This window comes from Pseudophryne corroboree, chromosome 1, assembly GCF_028390025.1.
Source record: "Pseudophryne corroboree isolate aPseCor3 chromosome 1, aPseCor3.hap2, whole genome shotgun sequence".
Lineage (NCBI taxonomy): Eukaryota > Metazoa > Chordata > Amphibia > Anura > Myobatrachidae > Pseudophryne > Pseudophryne corroboree.
In genome coordinates, this window is record NC_086444.1 from 889,816,168 (window position 1) to 889,834,732 (window position 18,565).

At 45.6% G+C, this 18,565-nt stretch overlaps 1 long non-coding RNA gene across 1 annotated transcript in view; it reads right to left on the reverse strand.

Moving 5' to 3' along the window:
* LOC134960505 (uncharacterized) overlaps window positions 1-18,565 on the reverse strand; it is an 83,227-nt gene that overhangs the window by 9,241 nt on the left and 55,421 nt on the right. The window contains exon 2 of the long non-coding RNA XR_010187779.1: window positions 9,433-9,554. This is a non-coding gene — a long non-coding RNA (uncharacterized LOC134960505). The remainder of the gene's footprint in view (window positions 1-9,432; window positions 9,555-18,565) is intronic.

Genomic DNA, 18,565 nt, shown 5'->3' on the forward strand with positions numbered 1-18,565 from the left:
AGCAACGGGGAACGCAGTCCGTAAGTGGCGTCCCCGTTGCTAGGGTCCGTGCGGATCCGTGCGCCCGGCGTCTAGCGTTGCCAGGGAGCCGGCGGCTGTACGCGCACGGCGTCCCTGGTTGCTAGGCGCCGGGCCGCAGCGACGAGCGGACCCCGGCGCCTAACAATATATATATATATATATATATAATTGTATATAATATATATATATATATATAATATTGTATACCACCTACCCGTGGTTTTTTTTTTTTTCATTCTTCTTTATACATACTACTATAGTAGCTTACTTAGCAGTCTGCGGTGCTGTGCTGACCTGACAGTGTCCAGCAGGTCCGTCATCAGTCATTACATAATAAATATATATAGTACCTGTCCGGCTGCAGTACTAGTGATATTATATTGATTTCATCTCACTATCAATAATTTATCATCCAGTCTAGACTCTATATTAGCAGCAGACACAGTACGTTAGTCCACGGCTGTAGCTACCTCTGTGTCGGCACTCGGCAGTCCATCCATAATTGTATACCACCTACCCGTGTTTTTTTTTTTTTCTTTCTTCTTTGTACATACTACTATAGAGTATAGTAGCTTACTGTAGCAGTCTGCGGTGCTGCTGAGCTGACAGTGTCCAGCAGGTCCGTCATCAGTCATCATTACCTAATAAATATATTATCTACCTGTCCGGCTGCAGTACTAGTGATATTATATATACATACATATATATATATTGATTTCATCTCATTATCAATCATCCAGTCTATATTAGCAGCAGACACAGTACGTTAGTCCACGGCTGTAGCTACCTCTGTGTCGGCACTCGGCAGTCCATCCATAATTGTATACCACCTACCCGTGTTTTTTTTTTTTCTTTCTTCTTTGTACATACTACTATAGAGTATAGTAGCTTACTGTAGCAGTCTGCGGTGCTGCTGAGCTGACAGTGTCCAGCAGGTCCGTCATCAGTCATCATTACCTAATAAATATATTATCTACCTGTCCGGCTGCAGTACTAGTGATATTATATATACATACATATATATATATTGATTTCATCTCATTATCAATCATCCAGTCTATATTAGCAGCAGACACAGTACGTTAGTCCACGGCTGTAGCTACCTCTGTGTCGGCACTCGGCAGTCCATCCATAATTGTATACCACCTACCCGTGGTTTTTTTTTTCTTTCTTCTTTGTACATACTACTATAGAGTATAGTAGCTTACTGTAGCAGTCTGCGGTGCTGCTGAGCTGACAGTGTCCAGCAGGTCCGTCATCAGTCATCATTACCTAATAAATATATTATCTACCTGTCCGGCTGCAGTACTAGTGATATTATATATACATACATATATATATATTGATTTCATCTCATTATCAATCATCCAGTCTATATTAGCAGCAGACACAGTACGTTAGTCCACGGCTGTAGCTACCTCTGTGTCGGCACTCGGCAGTCCATCCATAATTGTATACCACCTACCCGTGGTTTTTTTTTTCTTTCTTCTTTGTACATACTACTATAGAGTATAGTAGCTTACTGTAGCAGTCTGCGGTGCTGCTGAGCTGACAGTGTCCAGCAGGTCCGTCATCAGTCATCATTACCTAATAAATATATTATCTACCTGTCCGGCTGCAGTACTAGTGATATTATATATACATACATATATATATATTGATTTCATCTCATTATCATCCAGTCTATATTAGCAGCAGACACAGTACGGTAGTCCACGGCTGTAGCTACCTCTGTGTCGGCACTCGGCAGTCCATCCATAAGTATACTAGTATCCATCCATCTCCATTGTTTACCTGAGGTGCCTTTTAGTTGTGCCTATTAAAATATGGAGAACAAAAATGTTGAGGTTCCAAAATTAGGGAAAGATCAAGATCCACTTCCACCTCGTGCTGAAGCTGCTGCCACTAGTCATGGCCGAGACGATGAAATGCCAGCAACGTCGTCTGCCAAGGCCGATGCCCAATGTCATAGTACAGAGCATGTCAAATCCAAAACACCAAATATCAGTAAAAAAAGGACTCCAAAACCTAAAATAAAATTGTCGGAGGAGAAGCGTAAACTTGCCAATATGCCATTTACCACACGGAGTGGCAAGGAACGGCTGAGGCCCTGGCCTATGTTCATGGCTAGTGGTTCAGCTTCACATGAGGATGGAAGCACTCAGCCTCTCGCTAGAAAACTGAAAAGACTCAAGCTGGCAAAAGCACCGCAAAGAACTGTGCGTTCTTCGAAATCCCAAATCCACAAGGAGAGTCCAATTGTGTCGGTTGCGATGCCTGACCTTCCCAACACTGGACGTGAAGAGCATGCGCCTTCCACCATTTGCACGCCCCCTGCAAGTGCTGGAAGGAGCACCCGCAGTCCAGTTCCTGATAGTCAGATTGAAGATGTCAGTGTTGAAGTACACCAGGATGAGGAGGATATGGGTGTTGCTGGCGCTGGGGAGGAAATTGACCAGGAGGATTCTGATGGTGAGGTGGTTTGTTTAAGTCAGGCACCCGGGGAGACACCTGTTGTCCATGGGAGGAATATGGCCGTTGACATGCCTGGTGAAAATACCAAAAAATCAGCTCTTCAGTGTGGAGGTATTTCAACAGAAAAGCGGACAACAGGTGTCAAGCCGTGTGTTGCCTTTGTCAAGCTGTAATAAGTAGGGGTAAGGACGTTAACCACCTCGGAACATCCTCCCTTATACGTCACCTGCAGCGCATTCATAATAAGTCAGTGACAAGTTCAAAAACTTTGGGCGACAGCGGAAGCAGTCCACTGACCAGTAAATCCCTTCCTCTTGTAACCAAGCTCACGCAAACCACCCCACCAACTCCCTCAGTGTCAATTTCCTTCTTCCCCAGGAATGCCAATAGTCCTGCAGGCCATGTCACTGGCAATTCTGACGAGTCCTCTCCTGCCTGGGATTCCTCCGATGCATCCTTGCGTGTAACGCCTACTGCTGCTGGCGCTGCTGTTGTTGCTGCTGGGAGTCGATGGTCATCCCAGAGGGGAAGTCGTAAGCCCACTTGTACTACTTCCAGTAAGCAATTGACTGTCCAACAGTCCTTTGCGAGGAAGATGAAATATCACAGCAGTCATCCTGCTGCAAAGCGGATAACTGAGGCCTTGACAACTATGTTGGTGTTAGACGTGCGTCCGGTATCCGCCGTTAGTTCACAGGGAACTAGACAATTTATTGAGGCAGTGTGCCCCCGTTACCAAATACCATCTAGGTTCCACTTCTCTAGGCAGGCGATACCGAGAATGTACACGGACGTCAGAAAAAGACTCACCAGTGTCCTAAAAAATGCAGTTGTACCCAATGTCCACTTAACCACGGACATGTGGACAAGTGGAGTAGGGCAGGGTCAGGACTATATGACTGTGACAGCCCACTGGGTAGATGTATGGACTCCCGCCGCAAGAACAGCAGCGGCGGCACCAGTAGCAGCATCTCGCAAACGCCAACTCTTTCCTAGGCAGGCTACGCTTTGTATCACCGCTTTCCAGAATACGCACACAGCTGAAAACCTCTTACGGCAACTGAGGAAGATCATCGCGGAATGGCTTACCCCAATTGGACTCTCCTGTGGATTTGTGGCATCGGACAACGCCAGCAATATTGTGTGTGCATTAAATATGGGCAAATTCCAGCACGTCCCATGTTTTGCACATACCTTGAATTTGGTGGTGCAGAATTTTTGTAAAAACGACAGGGGCGTGCAAGAGATGCTGTCGGTGGCCAGAAGAATTGCGGGACACTTTCGGCGTACAGGCACCACGTACAGAAGACTGGAGCACCACCAAAAACGACTGAACCTGCCCTGCCATCATCTGAAGCAAGAAGTGGTAACGAGGTGGAATTCAACCCTCTATATGCTTCAGAGGTTGGAGGAGCAGCAAAAGGCCATTCAAGCCTATACAATTGAGCACGATATAGGAGGTGGAATGCACCTGTCTCAAGCGCAGTGGAGAATGATTTCAACGTTGTGCAAGGTTCTGATGCCCTTTGAACTTGCCACACGTGAAGTCAGTTCAGACACTGCCAGCCTGAGTCAGGTCATTCCCCTCATCAGGCTTTTGCAGAAGAAGCTGGAGACATTGAAGGAGGAGCTAACACGGAGCGATTCCGTTAGGCATGTGGGACTTGTGGATGGAGCCCTTAATTCGCTTAACAAGGATTCACGGGTGGTCAATCTGTTGAAATCAGAGCACTACATTTTGGCCACCGTGCTCGATCCTAGATTTAAAGCCTACCTTGGATCTCTCTTTCCGGCAGACACAAGTCTGCTGGGGTTGAAAGACCTGCTGGTGACAAAATTGTCAAGTCAAGCGGAACGCGACCTGTCAACATCTCCTCCTTCACATTCTCCCGCAACTGGGGGTGCGAGGAAAAGGCTCAGAATTCCGAGCCCACCCGCTGGCGGTGATGCAGGGCAGTCTGGAGCGACTGCTGATGCTGACATCTGGTCCGGACTGAAGGACCTGACAACGATTACGGACATATCGTCTACTGTCACTGCATATGATTCTCTCACCATTGAAAGAATGGTGGAGGATTATATGAGTGACCGCATCCAAGTAGGCACGTCACACAGTCCGTACTTATACTGGCAGGAAAAAGAGGCAATTTGGAGGCCCTTGCACAAACTGGCTTTATTCTACCTAAGTTGCCCTCCCACAAGTGTGTACTCCGAAAGAGTGTTTAGTGCCGCCGCTCACCTTGTCAGCAATCGGCGTACGAGGTTACATCCAGAAAATGTGGAGAAGATGATGTTCATTAAAATGAATTATAATCAATTCCTCCGTGGAGACATTGACCAGCAGCAATTGCCTCCACAAAGTACACAGGGAGCTGAGATGGTGGATTCCAGTGGGGACGAATTGATAATCTGTGAGGAGGGGGATGTACACGGTGATATATCGGAGGATGATGATGAGGTGGACATCTTGCCTCTGTAGAGCCAGTTTGTGCAAGGAGAGATTAATTGCTTCTTTTTTGGTGGGGGTCCAAACCAACCCGTCATTTCAGTCACAGTCGTGTGGCAGACCCTGTCACTGAAATGATGGGTTGGTTAAAGTGTGCATGTCCTGTTTATACAACATAAGGGTGGGTGGGAGGGCCCAAGGACAATTCCATCTTGCACCTCTTTTTTCTTTAATTTTTCTTTGCGTCATGTGCTGTTTGGGGAATGTTTTTTGGAAGGGCCATCCTGCGTGACACTGCAGTGCCACTCCTAGATGGGCCCGGTGTTTGTGTCGGCCACTAGGGTCGCTTATCTTACTCACACAGCTACCTCATTGCGCCTCTTTTTTTCTTTGCGTCATGTGCTGTTTGGGGAGGGTTTTTTGGAAGGGCCATCCTGCGTGACACTGCAGTGCCACTCCTAGATGGGCACGGTGTTTGTGTCGGCCACTAGGGTCGCTTATCTTACTCACACAGCTACCTCATTGCGCCTCTTTTTTTCTTTGCGTCATGTGCTGTTTGGGGAGGGTTTTTTGGAAGGGCCATCCTGCGTGACACTGCAGTGCCACTCCTAGATGGGCCCGGTGTTTGTGTCGGCCACTAGGGTCGCTAATCTTACTCACACAGCTACCTCATTGCGCCTCTTTTTTTCTTTGCGTCATGTGCTGTTTGGGGAGGGTTTTTTGGAAGGGCCATCCTGCGTGACACTGCAGTGCCACTCCTAGATGGGCACGGTGTTTGTGTCGGCCACTAGGGTCGCTTATCTTACTCACACAGCTACCTCATTGCGCCTCTTTTTTTCTTTGCGTCATGTGCTGTTTGGGGAGGGTTTTTTGGAAGGGCCATCCTGCGTGACACTGCAGTGCCACTCCTAGATGGGCACGGTGTTTGTGTCGGCCACTAGGGTCGCTTATCTTACTCACACAGCTACCTCATTGCGCCTCTTTTTTTCTTTGCGTCATGTGCTGTTTGGGGAGGGTTTTTTGGAAGGGCCATCCTGCGTGACACTGCAGTGCCACTCCTAGATGGGCACGGTGTTTGTGTCGGCCACTAGGGTCGCTTATCTTACTCACACAGCTACCTCATTGCGCCTCTTTTTTTCTTTGCGTCATGTGCTGTTTGGGGAGGGTTTTTTGGAAGGGCCATCCTGCGTGACACTGCAGTGCCACTCCTAGATGGGCACGGTGTTTGTGTCGGCCACTAGGGTCGCTTAGCTTAGTCATCCAGCGACCTAGGTGCAAATTTTAGGACTAAAAATAATATTGTGAGGTGTGAGGTATTCAGAATAGACTGAAAATGAGTGGAAATTATGGTTTTTGAGGTTAATAATACTTTGGGATCAAAATGACCCCCAAATTCTATGATTTAAGCTGTTTTTTAGTGTTTTTTACAAAAAAACACCCGAATCCAAAACACACCCGAATCCGACAAAAAAAAATTCGGTGAGGTTTTGCCAAAACGCGGTCGAACCCAAAACACGGCCGCGGAACCGAACCCAAAACCAAAACACAAAACCCGAAAAATTTCAAGTGCACATCTCTAATTCTAACACAGATCTAGTGGACTTATGTGCAACATTATACAATACTTGTGCTCAGCAGGACTATCAGGAAGCAACAATGGAGTCTGAAGCCAGGTGAAACATCCATACACCAAATCCCCTGTAAGGCAAATAAATAAAAGTATTTGAAGGTTGACATGGCCACATTTATAGGTGTGTAGTAAGGAAGTAAGCAGAGGAATGTTTAGTTACCAATCAGCCTTCCCTCCAGCATTTGTCCCACCACAAACGTAGCACACAGGGATGACTAAGGGTAAAATAATCATGTCATGAGCCAGATTAGCTGACCACAACACTCATGATTCTTAGGTTTGCATCACAAATCACCTGCAAGTTGATTGAGTGGCTGTGGTGCCTGTTCAGATAAACATGGGTCCATCCCCTAGGTGGTCTCAACTCAATGTGTATGCAGTCTATAGCACCCAGGACATTGGGCATACCTGTGATCCTGACTCATACCACTGGGACTCCTAGCTAGGGAAGCAGATATAGGTGTAGAAGAGGGTATTGAATGTGGCAATGTCTTCGCCCAGGTAGCGGGAGAAGATGACTTGCAAGATGCCTACCACCCGCCCCGTCACTGTCTGAAGTGCTGAGCAACAAGCAGTTTGTGTAGACCTGATAAGGCTCATGACCATGCAGTTTCTTGCTCAAACTGAGTTTTGACAAGGTCATACAAGTACATTAAGTTGTTGCAATTGAAGCGGAACATCTGTATTACCTCATTTTCAGACACTGCATTGAGGATCAACTGCCCACGGAAGAACCTAGGCCTACGTAGCCTCTGCAGCACCCTTACCTGCTGGGTCCTCTGTTCTATTTCCAGTGCCTGGGCCCTTTCAGTCAGCTGGTGCAGACCACATTAATTAATTGCCTGTGTGCACATAACTGCATATCCTGCCTCAGCCATGCTAGTGAGCAGAGAGTGCTACAGATGACTTTATGGACTTTTATGGGCATCCTGATTGGGTTTGGGCTAATTAAAATAGTTTTTACATGTCAATACAATTTTAAAACAAGTGTATTGATTTTGTACATTGATGTGCGATTTTGGTGCGTGTTCAATCGATTTGCAAACATGATTCTTAGTACAGTAAATTTGTGATTTGCATTGGTAACAATGTTATTTTGATGATGTTTGGTTCAATGGTGATTTGACACAAATTGGTCTGCAAAGTCGTGTTTGACATACGATTTCCACATGAATTGGCCAAATCAACCAAACACGATTCTTAGCAAATCTCCCACTATCTGTGAGTAAATTTGGTTGTAATTGCACTGACTGCAGTCCCCCCAGCTCAGTGTCAGTGAAGAGAGATGCAGTCCGAGACTACACTGGCTTCATTGTCACTAGCAGTGACTTCCTATTGGAAGGCACACCTGTCAGTCACAGACACACAAGGCAATCCCATTGGGTGGTGTTACCTCTCTTCGGGACTGCCAGACCTGGTTGCAATAAGCAGAGAGATGGCTTCCTGTAGGAAGCCGCTTCCTGCCTTGTCAGCCCTAGCTGATGTGTATGGGCTACAGTCCATAGAAGCCGGGGGTTTGTGCATGTGACAGTCGCACTGCGGCACCTGCGTATGCGCCAGTCCCGGCACCTGCTGAATCCATTGAACTGGGATCTGGGGCTGGCTGTCTTCTCTCCAGGCATGGGGGTATTGGCAGCCCTCCTAGTAATTGTGATTCTGAGCAAGTGTTGCATTAAAATGCAAGGCGTATAAATTAGATGTAAATGTTTTTTATTTATTTAGATTTAAATGGTTTTTATTTATTTTTAAATATAGGCATGAAAAAGTACATTTTCATGTACTTTTTTTTTACAAAAACATTTATAAATGATAATAAATAGATAATTTCACAATCTCGCTTGATTTAATGCCATCATTCCTATATGTACTAGGGCGATGTCAATAGAATAAAGAACAGAGAATAGAATAGAGAAGCAAATATTTTCTCAGTAGAGACACTTCATTCTTGGCATGGATTAACCATCAGATAAAGTCCTGTGTGATTATGAAGCTTTATCTGTTTAACTTCTAAAATCCATAAAACTAAATACATTTTCAGTATTATAATCAGGGTTACAGCAATATATTCAAGGCAGGATTACACATTGCTGTGGCTACAATTGTGACTTTAAGGGTTTTGACCTGTCCTGTCCACAATGTAGCAAATGTAGCTGCTCCATTGTAAGGTCCTCCTCCCCCTCTCTTCTCAGCTCCTTCCCCCAGACTCAGTAACACTGCAATGTCCTTTCTTCCTGGCTTGCTTGTTGTAAATTATTGCCGAGTGACAGTGGTGAAGGTCCACCTCCCCCAATCACAAGGAGCAGAACACTGGAGGAGCAGGCATGTAGGTATCTTGCACACAATCATGGAAGTGTAAGGGGCACTACTACTGTGTAGTCACAATGTGTAAGGGGCACTACTACTGTTTGAGCATAATGTGTAAGGGGCACTACTCTGTGGATGTAACGTGTATAATGAGCACTACTGTTGCGTAATGTATAAGGGGCACTACTACTGTGTGGCGTAACGTGAATAAGGAGTACTGCTGTGTGGCGTAAAGTGAATAAGAGGTACTACTGTGTAGTGTAACGTGTTTAAGGAGTATTACTGTGTGGAGTAATGTGTACGAGGGGCTCCACAGTGCTGTGTAATGTGAATAATGTTGTACTACTGTGTGTTGTAATTTGATATGGGGGTATGAATGCATGGCCACACCCCTTCTCAATAATAACATGCACCATCTGTCATGTGTGCTCTGTCCCTATTTGGGATATGTTGGGGGGGGAGGGGGGGGGGCAATGCATATTGTTGCTCCTGGGTTCAATAGTTGCTAGTTCTGTTTCAAAGTGATGGGTTTTGGAAGGTCTGTAAGATAAATTACCTTCTTAACTGAATGAATTTGAATAGCTGAATGGATTAAAATCTTCTGTCTCCTTGTTTGCTTTTCTCCTGTATATTCTTCCACACCATCCTGGTTTCATCTGCACAACGGTTTCCATTCATCTGTGATATATACGATGTATGCGTTATAATACATTTGCATATCATTTATTTTGTGTACTGTATCTTGTTAACAGTGGCGTTGAGAGAGGGGGGAGCAGGTACTCTTTACCCAGGCTCGGTCATTTAGAGGGGCCCGGCTCTGGCTGCCCCCCCCCCCCCCCCCGCCCAACTTCCATTGCAGATAGCATGCAGAGAGAGAGCTAGCTGCCTCTCTCTCCAGCCCAGCACACGCTGCTGTGTGCTGTGGCTGGGGAGAGAGAGAAGCAGCGCAAATAGTCTGCGATAACACCAGACCTGCCGCCCACTGGATCCTTCAAGGCACCCCCTTGTACAGATCTCGTGTCCTCTTTACGACCACACATGACTTTTAATTTGACAGATTTTCTGAGGAGGGGTGTGGGCACAACTCTTCACATTGGCCACGCCAATATTTATGCACTACCCAAGAGCTATTGGCAGGCATTGTATGCAGGAGAAGCACAGTTGCTATATGTCACGTACAGACTACAGGCGGAGGTGATCACTCAGGGGCTGGCACCCATATTTCACCATAGCTACTGAATTCATTCACACTTATGCACACAGTGTTCCTGTTGCTGCCATCACTCAGAGCTATATTTAAAGTATCTCTATCCTACTCTCAAATTTAGGGGTCTATTCGTGAAGCAGTGAACATACCCTCCAACATGAGCCATTCCATTAGGTACAAAATGCTCTGTTTCTGGACTTCCTTGCCAGTGGCAGTTACAGAGGTGGGGCTGCAGTCCAAAATTCAACTAGGTGAGCCACACCAACTGCCACCCCAAACACTGCCAGACATCACCGGCCAGGACTCAATGGCAGTTGATGTGACATCCCCTATTTGAATTTCGAACTGTGGTGCAGCCCCAACTCTGTAACTACCACTGGGAAAGAAGTCCAGGAACAGAGCATTTTGTACCTAATGGAATGGGTTAGGTTATGAGTGAAAAGAGTGGAGAAGTGAGCCTGTGGAGAAGTTGCCCATGGCAACCAATCAGCTGCTCCTTACAAATGTATAATATGCAAATGATAAATGTTACTTCAATGTTGATTGGTTGCCATGGGCAACTTCTCCACTGGCTCACTTCCCCACCCTTTTCACTGCTTCATGAATAGACCCCTTAGTCTATAGAATTTATCATATTGCTGCTATACATGCATTAAATAAAAAGAAGAAATTACTCACTGACAGCAATTTATTTACACATATTTATTGTATTAAAGCAAAGTAGCCAACAGTCCTGATTTCTCAAGGACAGTCCCAATCTATGGCTTGACAGGTTGTGTAGAAATCAGTCAAAGGGCCTGATTCAGATGTTTCGATCGCAATACTGCGATTGTACGCAAATCAGCCAATGCTTTCTTACTGCGCATGCGTCTGAGCCACAGTGCGCATGCGCAGCGAGTGAATTGTGATTGCGGACAGCCTGAGGAATTAGCCGCACAGTGAACATCAGGAAGATAGTGTTTGGGGGTGGTAAAGGGGAGTGGTTGGGTAAACGCAGGCTTGTCATGATCGTTCAGATGGCGTTTTCTGGGCGTGCATAAATTAGCAGTTATGATCTTACTTGCTACTGGGGAGCCTAATGTATCCCAGGAAAGCAGCACAGCCTGCGTATCTACAGAGGCACTCAGACTCTGTGGCATGTTCCAATTTGCGACAATGGTACCGATGTATCAGCAATTATGCGCTGTTGGACAGAAATGATGCAACTGCAGTGACATTCCTATGCTCAGGTTAGCTTCTGCCAATATTAGCATATAATTATCATTGCATATGACAAAAGACAGCAATGGCAGCAGCAAGAACAACCACGTCTGAATCAGGCCCATAGAGCCTAATTCAGAGAAGTATGCAAACCCGAGGCTTGTGTACTCTCCGCTGGTTGTAGATATGCGTGAGTGCAGGAACTGTACTGTGTATGTGCAGATCTTTTTTTGCAGCGCTGATCACAGTGGGGGTCATTCCGAGTTGATCGTAACTGTGCTAAATTTAGCACAGCTACGATCGTTAACTCAGACATGCGGGGGGACGCCCAGCACAGGGCTAGTCCGCCCCGCATGTCAGTGCCGGCCCCCCCGCACAAATACAAAAGCATCGCACAGAGGCGATGCCTTTGTATTTGAGGAGTAACTCCCGGCCAGCGCAGCTCCTGCGGCTGGCCAGGAGTTGCTTGTCGCTTCCGCTGGCCGCAGCGGCTGCGTGAGACGTCACGCAGCCGCCGCTGCCCGCCCCCCCAAACGGTCCGGCCACGCCTGCGTTGGCCGCACCGCTCCCCCTAAATGGCGGCTTAACGCCGCCGTTCAGCCCCCTCCCGCCTAGCGACCACCTCTGTCTCAGAGGCGATCGCTGGGTAATGAAAGCTGCCATGCGCCGGGGCACTGCGGCGCCGGTGCATGCGCAGTTCCGACCCGATCGCTGCGCTGTGGCAAACGGCAGCGAGCGATGTTGTCGTAATGACCCCCAGTGCCTCTAAACCATATTGATTAACATGCTGCAGGGAAGGGGCAGGAATGGCCAGTGTTTCAGAAAGCAGGAGCGTGTTGGCCCCAATTGCTGGGCTTGCCAAGACCAGTGGCTACATCCTGGGACGCAGCTTCACTGTCCCTGGCAACATGGAAATCCAAGGATACTCAGATGGTCAATGTTCATGCAGATGATCCAGCAGGGCATGTCTATATACACAAGATGCTTCCTGCAGTATTCGCATATTTTCAGGACGCCACTGTATGAACTGTGTACATCTCTGAGTCAGGCCCGTAGTTTGCATAGTTTCTCATTTACATATATAGAATTAACATAGCGGTTAGCGCAGCCTTCGTCCTACAACATCCATAGTTTGCAGATGCTTATTGGTGTTGGAAATATGGGGATACTGAGATAGGGTAGAGACCATACCAAACTTCAAATTTCCCATATTAGCAAGGGAAAACGAGTTGCACTTTGATCCCATACAGCAGATTCATTGCTATTGATGGTGTTAAAGCAATATATCTGCCCATATACTGAATATATCAGAATTCATTGAAAGGGGAGGGATAATAAACTCATATGACATCAGTGGCATACCTACAGAGGGTGCAAGGAGTGCTATTGCTATGGGGGCCAGCGGCTTAGGGGGCCCGCCGACACAGCAAGCAACCCACTGCACAGTGCTTTTTTTTTTTTTTCCTTATAAAAACTTTGTGTCGGGGGTTCTGCCAGTACCCGTTGGTGGTGGGAGGTGTAGGAGAGGAGGTGTCACCAGGACTCTGCCCATCACTGACTGTGCCCGTGGCCTAGTGATGAAGAGATGATGTTATGAGACCAGTACCTCTACAGTAGCAGGCAATGACTCAGTGGTGTGGTGGGTGGGTGGAAACATAGTGACTCGGTGAGTGACCCAATGACCAACACAGTCCCGATGACCCCCCCCCAGGCTGAATGTGCTGTAACTAGGATGCATTTCTAAATAGCGTGTTTAACTTGAATATGCATGTACTCACTTTGCTGCACAACTTGCACATGTACACCCCCATTAGCCTTTCCTGGAGCCATGAGTGGAAGATACCATCTTTAGGTGCAGGTTTTTTAACATGTGGAGTTCATCAAACTGCATTCTTACTAGAGATGTGCGGCTGGCACTTTTCGTGTTTTGTGTTTTGGTTCTAATTCCACTTTCATGTTTTGGTTTTGGCTTGGTTTTGCCAAAACCACCCTTTCGTGTTTTCATTTTGGATCTGGATGATTTTTGAAAAAAAACATAAAAACAGCTAAAATCACAAAATGTGGTGGTAATTTCGCTCCTACAGTATTATTAACTTCAATAACATTAATTTCCACTCATTTCCAGTCTATTCTGAACACCTCACACCTCACAATATTGTTTTTAGTCCAAAAGGTTGCACCGAGGTAGCTGGATGACTAAGCTAAGCGACACAAGTGTGCGGCACAAACACCTGGCCCATCTAGGAGTGGCACTGCAATTGCAGACAAGATGGCACTATTCAAAAACTAGTCCCCAAACAGCACATGATGCAAAGAAGAAAAAGAGGTGCATCGAGGCTGCTGTATGACTAAGCCAAGCGACACAAGTGTGCAGCACAAACACCTGGCCCATCTAGTACGTAAATTTACTAAGCTGAGAGTTCTATTTAAAATGGGATGTTGCCCATAGCAACCAATCAGATTCTAGGTATTATCTTCTAGAAGGTGCTAGATAAATGAGAAGTAGAATCTGATTGGTTGCTATAGGCAACATCCCATCATAAATAGAACTCCCATCTTAGTAAATTTACCCCTAGGAGTGGCACTGCAGTGTCAGACAGGATGGTACTTTTCAAAAACTAGGCCCCAAACAGCACCTCATGCAAAGATGCAGAAGAGGTGCAATGAGGTAGCTGTATGACTAAGCCAAGCAACACAAACAATTGGCCCATCTAGGAGTGGCACTGCAGTGGCAGACAGGAGGGCAGATATCAAAAAAAGGCCCCAAACAGCACATGATGCAAAGAAGAAATAAAGGTGCACCGAGGTTGCTGTATGACTAAGCTAAGCGACACAACCACCTGGCCCATCTAGTAGTGTCACGCAGTGGCTGAATATCGAGAATGGGCCACAATTATTCGGTCCACTGACAGCATCTCCAGCACGCCCCTGTCATTTTTTAAAAATTCTGCAATTAGTTGTCTTATACGGCAGTACCCAAGGACTAATACAGCAGTACCCCTGGACTTATACGGCAGTGTCAGACAGGATGGCACTTTTCAAAAACTAGGCCCCAAACAGCACCTCATGCAAATATGTCGAAAAGGTGCAATGAGGTAGCTGTATGACTAAGTCAAGCAACACAAACAATTCCCACTGGAATTATACGTCCAAATCAATGGAATTATACATCCAAATCACTGGAATTATACGTCCAAATCACTGGAATTAAATGGCAAAATCACTGGAATTATACGGCAAAATCACTGGAATAAAATGGCAGTACCACTGGACATATACGGAAGTGTCAGACAGGATGGCACTTTAAAAAAATAGTCCCCAAACAGCACATGATCATAAGAAGAAAAAGAGGTGCAAGATGGAATTGTCCTTGGGCCCTCCCACCCACCCTTATGTTGTATAAACAGGACATGCACACTTTAACAAACCAATCTTTTCAGCGACAGGGTCTGCTACACGACTGTGGCTGAAATGATTGGTTTGTTTGGGCCCCCACCAAAAAAAGAAGCAATCAATTTCTCCTTGCACAAACTGGCTCTACAGAGGCAAGATGTCGACCTCATCCTCATCCTCCGATTCCTCACCCCTTTCACTGTGTACATCCTCCTCCTCACAGAGTATTAATTCGTCCCCACTGGAATCCACCATCACAGGTCCCTCTGTACTTTCTGGAGGCAATTGCTGGTAAAGGTCTTCTCGGAGGAATTTATAATTCATTTTGATGAACATCATCTTCTCCACATTTTGTGGAAGTAACCTCCTACACCGATCACTGACAAGGTTACCGGCTGCACTAAACACTCTTTCGGAGTACACACTGGAGGGGTGGCAACTTAGGTAAAATAAAGCCAGTTTGTGCAAGGGCATCCAAATTGCCTCTTTTTCCTGCCAGTATACATATGGACTGTCTGACATGCCTACTTGGATGCTGTCACTCATATGGCGACAGAATCATATGCAGTGTAGTGACAGTAGGCATGTCAGTAATCGTTGGCAGGTCCTTCAGTCTGGACCAGATGTCAGCACTTGCTGCTGACTGACCTGCATCACCGCTAGTGGTTGGGCTAGGAAATCTTATCCTTTTCCTTGTAGCCCCAGTGACGGGAGAAATAGAAGGAGGAGCTGTTGACGGGTCACGTTCCGCGTGAGTTGACAATTTACTCACCAGCAGGTCTTTGCACCTCTGCAGACTTGTGTCTGCCGGAAAGAGAGATACAAGGTAGGCTTTAAACCTAGGATCGAGCATGGTGCCAAAATGTAGTGCTCTAATTTCAACAGATTGACCGCCCTTGAATCCTGGCAAAGCGAATGAAGGGCTCCATCCACAAGTCCCACATACTTTGCGGAATCGCTCCGTCTTAGCTCCTCCTTCAATTTTTACAGCTGCTTCTGCAAAAGTCTGATGAGGGGAATGACCTGACTCAAGCTGGCAGTGTCTGAACTGATTTCACGTGTGGCAAGTTCGAAGGGTTGGAGAACCTTGCACAAGACAGAAATCATTCTCCACTGCGCTTGAGTCAGGTGCATTCCCCCTCCTTTGACTATCTCATAGGTGGATGTTTAGGCTTTAATGGCCTTTTGCTGCTCCTCCATCCTCTGAAGCATATAGAGTGTTGAATTCCACCTCGTTACCACCTCTTGCTTCAGCTGATGGCAGGTTCAGGAGTGTTTGCTGTCGCTCCAGTCTTCGGCACGCGGTGGCAGAATGTCGAAAGTACCGACAGCATCTCCTGTACACCCCTGTCATTTTTCAAAAAATTCTGCACCACCAAATTAATTGTATGTGCAAAACATGGGATGTGCTGGAATTTGCCCAGATGTAATGCACGCACACTATATTGGTGGCGTTGTCCGATATCACAAATGCTCAGGAGAGTCTAATTGGGGTAAGTCATTCTGCAATGATGTCCCTCAGTTTCCGTAAGAGGTTGTCAGCTGTGTGCCTCTTATAGAAAAGTGGTGATACATAGCGTAGCCTGCCTAGGAAAGAGCTGGCATTTGCGAGATGCTGCTACTGTTGCCGCTGCTGTTGTTGCTGCGGGAGGCCATACATCTACCCAGTGGGCTGTCACAGTCATATAGTCCTTAGTCTGCCCTGTTCCACTTGTCCACATGAAGTGGACACTGGGTACAACCGCATTTTGTAGGACTCTGGTTACTCTTTTTCTGACGTCTTTGTACATTCTCGGTATCGCCTACCTAGTGAAGTGGAACCTAGATGGGATTTGGTACCGGGGACACAATACCTCCATCAACTGTCTAAATCCCACTGCACTAATGGCAGATACCGGACGCACATCTAACACCAACATAATTTCAAGGCCTCAGTTATCCGCTTTGCAACAGGATGACTGTTGTCATATTTCATCTTCCTTACAAAGGACTGTTGGACAGTCAATTGCTTACTGGAAGTAGTACAAGTGGTCTTCCGACTTCCCCTCTGGATTGACGATCAACTCCCAGCAGCAACAACAGCAGCAGCGGCAGCAACAGCAGGCATACCACTCAAGGATCCACCGGAGGAATCCCGGTTAGGAGAGGACTCCTCAGTCTTGACAGTGACATGGCCTGCAAGACTACTGATGTTCCTGACTGAGGAAGAAGTTGACGTTGAGCGAGTTGGTGGTGTGGCTTGCAGGAGATTGGGTACAGGAGGAAGAAGGGATTTAGGTGTCAGTGGACTGCTTACGCTCTTACCCAAAGTTTCACAACTTGACACTGACATGATGAATGCGCTGCAGGTGACATATAAGGGAGGATGTTCCTAGGTGGTTAACATCCTTACCCCTACTTATTACAGATTGACAGAGGCAACAGATGGCTTGACACCTGTTGTCCGTCGTTGCCACCAAATGGCCGCAGCATGTCAAACATGCTGGGACTTGGGGAAATGCGTGAAGCAGAAGCAGACCAGCAAATGAGCAGTGAGGCATCCGAGCATGTGCAGATCTCTAAGCATCAGACATATACCTAAACCATCAGGTTTACATATACAATATATCTAACTCAGGCCTTATCATTTAATGACAATTGTAAATTGTAATATGTGAGAGATAGATATGTATAATTTATTCTATTCATTATTTTTAAGATCTTGGTAAGAATAATTATTGATGTCATAAAGTATCTGTATCTAATAGGAATTCTATTCATTACAAATGTATTACTTTGCAAATGTAGGGAGTACAGATAGCACAAATGTGCCACCTGGGGGTACACGGGCTGAAAATGGTGGAGAATCTCTGAGCTATGGACCCTAGTAACAGTATATATTAAAAACAACAAATAAATACTAGAACAATAAAAACAAAACAAAGGCACAAGAAAACAATATAGCTGAATAAAAAGTGGCACAAATTCCATATAATAGCATAATAAATTGTGTTTAAAGCACTCACAGTGATCACGTTTAGCATGGTGTCTCCGTCATTAGTCCTTATTTACTTGTATGATTTTATCATAGTTTATTTATTATAGTTCAGATTAAATCATTTTAATAATTTTATTACGTTGTCAATATAAAACAAATCTGCTTGCACTGTAATCCCCCTTGCTACTATATGCCAGTAAGGTACAATCCATACTTGTCAGTGTAATGCAGTGCAAACCTTAGTCCTGAACTAAAAAATTTAAGGTTGCCATTAATAAAACTATCTAAAATACAACCACAATCACACACATAGGGAGTTATTACATTTAAAGAAGGTCATTTGTGACAGTGACATCAATACCAAAAGGCAGAGACTAATCATCTCTGTATATTATATTATTTAGCCCTGTGCTCTACTGACTGTTTTATTTCAGGAAAACATAAATATCAGGAGTAATGCCAATGATGGGAATTAGTTTACTAGAAACCAATAAAACAGAATAATCGCCATAAAACAGAAGTCATATATCACAGTTTTATAGGTATGCCTCAAATATCCCTGTTTCTAATTTTTTTATACTGCAGTATAAAACCCTTAACTTTATTAGCAGTCTTTGTGGGCTTAAAAGTGGGTTACCCTCATTGGTGCATGTGGTGCTCTTGTGTTTATCGCAGTAAGAGCCTGATTAATGTTTGGAAGTAAAGAAGAAAAAAAAAGTAACTGTGTCTGTAACAAACCATGTTGTCATACAAGGAGATCAAATACATTTATATTTTTTTCTGTGCAGGGTAAATACTGACTGCTTTTGCATGTAGCAAACAAATGTTAGCTTTATTTTTACACTGCAATTTAGATTTCAGTTTGAACACACCCCACTCCTATTTAAATCTCTCTGCACATGTTACATCTTC